Here is a 3,495-nt window from a genome sequence, read left to right as displayed (position 1 = left end):
TATAAACATCCTATCAAACATATGCAAAATCACCCTTCATGATATGCATCACTGAAAAGACCTATGCCTCAACTTCTAATTAAAAGAAAGACTGCCCTTGTGGATTTTTTAATAGCACTTGTAAATGCTACTGCATTCTTCCATAAGTACATGAACTGTGAACAGCAACAGCTACAAAACGTAGACAGGACTCCAGTATTGTGCCTTTATATTTTTGTATGTTTTCATGTCAACAAGTCAGCAGAGTTGTGTTTATCCATTCTTCAAGCTCTCAATAGAACAGACAAGTAAAACTCATTGAATTTGCCTTGAGCATTTTTCCTTTTAAAAAGCTTACTGCCACTACTAAGTAATGGTTCAGAAAAGTGTCATCTTCTGTGGCAAAGCATTGAATGACTGTTATATTTATGGCACCATCATTTTAAGCCTGTTGACAATACTGATAAAGACTTATCAGTAAATTAAAGGCCCATTTCTTAACACTAATAACACTTAAAATTTTTTAGCATAAAGACTAAAAAAAAAATCCTGTTTATATTACATCCATTTTTATGTAAAAAGTGAGAATGACTGGGTCATCTGCCAGGAAAGGGATAGGCAACCATTAATCAAAAGACAGGCAATCTTTGTTTTAGAGATGCATTCAGCCACCTAGAAGATTCACATTCAAGCAAATATGTCATCAATTTCAGTTCTACAAGCTGATGATACTCATATTCAGTTTTTTCCATTGAAACAAGTATAAGAAACCAGTAAAACATTACCATGTTATGTACATAACATAATGTGAAAATGCTCAACTAGATACATTATGATATCCTGTAGCACTAAAATTATTAAAAAAACTAAATGATTCCTGTAAAATGTTTATATACTGTATATATATGTACACTAAACCACAAGGTCAATTTAAAACTGCCCCTATTCATAGCTCCTATGATGGATTCAGTAAGCTAGCAGATTCTTAAAAAAAGAATGCTATCTAGAGCAAATTTGAACACTTTACTGAAAACTGATTTTATACAAAATCTTAAAAAACATACTTCAGAGTTACTTAACAGAAACTAGAAAAAGACGGTCATTACTCTTGAGAAGGGCACTGTAAAGACCTAGTAGCTGTGGTGATCAATGTCTTTTCATTTGTGGTGAAAGTTAAGCACAAAGAAGTCATCTCAGAGTAAGGCATAGGACAAACAGACTTCATTCCATCCTCAGGTGTATTGGCCTCTCACTGTATCTTATTGCTCATCTAATTTGGCAGGTTTACATTTCTATCCTTTTAAAAATACTCCATAATACAACTATCTACAAATGGACAGTATCCAGTGCTTTCATATGCACATCTTCAATCACATTGATATACAATCTTGCTAATATTAGAAAAAAGAAGCCATGGTAATGCAAATTATTTTCAGTTTTATGTAGCTGTGCATGCACTTAATGAAAGACCAAGTGGACAGAGACTGAGCACTGAAACTTGATAGAAATGTAGCTATAGCTGTTTCCAAAGGAATTTGGGTTTTTTAAAAAAGCCCTACTGTGAAATTCTTTGGTTAGAATACAGGTGCCAGCAGTATTTCTAGATTTGGAGTTAGAACTAGAACTAGCTAGAACTAGAATTATTGTTCAAGAGTTAAAAAAACATAACTTCAAACCTCTAATATGTACTGCTAAATTCTTCAACACTTCAGGTATATTTAGGATATTTTTCTGTCATGGCCTGAACACGTTGCACACATTCTTAAATCAAGTTTAGGTTTTTAAAGGGAAGTGCTTTTATACTCCAGACTTCAAGAAATTTATTAGAAAGAGCTGCTGAATCTCTGTAAAACCTGCGGTTCAGATCATCTGTTCCAATGCAGACTCTGACTGCCTCCTCTGGGAAAGACTGTTACTCAGCAGTAACAAAACACAGCTCAGAAGTAATTTCCCCTGAAGAAAGTTGGCATCATCCTTGTTTTTCTGAGGACAGGGCTCAATCCTTTCTAAGAAGCACTAAGTTTGTCTAGGAAGAGGTACAGTGTCAGTGCCCAGATAATACTGCTATGAAAACTAGGGAAATGGCTCTTTAAAACGTGATTCTTGTCATCTGCTGGCTTCAGAGTTTTACAGCAATAACATGACAAAAAGTAATAAGGGTGCTTTTGATGACAGCAATAATGTACATCTTGCACTAATTCAATGTACATGATTCCAGCTCCCCAACACTCAGGCCCTACCTTTACTCAGGCAAGCCTGGCTTCACCTCACTCCCATTGTTTTGAGGGTGTTTAAGGAAATACACATTGAGATTTCTGTCCATATTAGAGACAGTAACTTCAAGAGAATTATAAGGACTTCAGACCACCCATGGAAGTTACAATTCACAAGCACTTTAATTTTTCAAAGTGTCTTTGTTTTACCTCTCAAGGGAATAAACACATGTCTCTGAGGACACTTCACAGTTCAAATGGTTGGTTATCCAGCAAATCTGTCCTTTCACATCAGCTTTACGTGCTCGCTGTGCGGGCCCTGGTCCAGCTCAACAGAGAGGAGTTCAGAGACATGGGAGCAAAGAGGGGAGATGGGAGCAACCACTTATGAAGGGCCACATGCACGACTCTGGCAAAATTACTCATCTCAACAGATAAAGTATGAGCCAGTGCAAACCCCTCACAGTCAGGCTTCCTTTCTGTGTGGCAGTCCTTCACAGAGAGGCATCGCTTTGATGGGTGGGGAAGGGAGGAGTTAAAAATGGACCATTAGGGGTCTGCCCACCAAGGCAAACTCCCTCATAAGGGTAGTGGGATGGGGAAAGACAGGCATTTGTCATGCCATCATCAACAGAAGTTGCTTAAAGCAACTTTAAAGTTTCTCAGCCCCTACCTGGATGATTTTTAAAATGCCCCACCCTGCCAGAGCTATAGCTCAGGTCTCAGTGGGGAGAGGGACAAAGACTGGGTGCACATGCATGCTTTTGTGGGACAGGCATTTGTCTACTCCCGATATTTCTCTCCTCCCTTGCTACCAACACAGCTACTGGGAGATGCAGGAGGGAGGGTGAAGGTGGGAGCCAGGACATGGCCAAGCAGGGACACGACAGCCGAGGCACAACACAGTGACCTCCTGCCCCGGGGCCGTCAGGAGGTGCTGCAAGAGGGGTGGGGGCTGCGCCGGGGCTGGCCCGCCTTGTGCGTGGAGGCAGAAACCGGGGTGAGAAAAGCACAGGGAGAGACAGCCCCGCTTCACATCCTCCTTCCTTCGGGATGCGAGGGGACCGTAGGTGCGAGGGTGTGCAGGGCCGGCTGTCTCGTCCCCACGCCACGGGCTGGGCGGACGCTCAGTCCCGGCAGAAAACATACTCGGTGTAGCTGGTCCAGATCTTGTCATCGGCGGGGCCGCCCTGCTCGGGAGCGAAGGCGCAGGTGCCGGTGGAAGAGCAGGCGGCCATGCGGAAGCCGGCCTCGGAGAGCCGGTCGAAGGCTTGCTCGAGGAAGGTGAACTTGAGGTAGTAGC

This window comes from Geospiza fortis, unplaced genomic scaffold, assembly GCF_000277835.1.
Source record: "Geospiza fortis unplaced genomic scaffold, GeoFor_1.0 scaffold45, whole genome shotgun sequence".
Lineage (NCBI taxonomy): Eukaryota > Metazoa > Chordata > Aves > Passeriformes > Thraupidae > Geospiza > Geospiza fortis.
The sequence above is the reverse complement of the archived record's forward strand: the minus strand, read 5'-3'. Positions refer to the sequence as shown.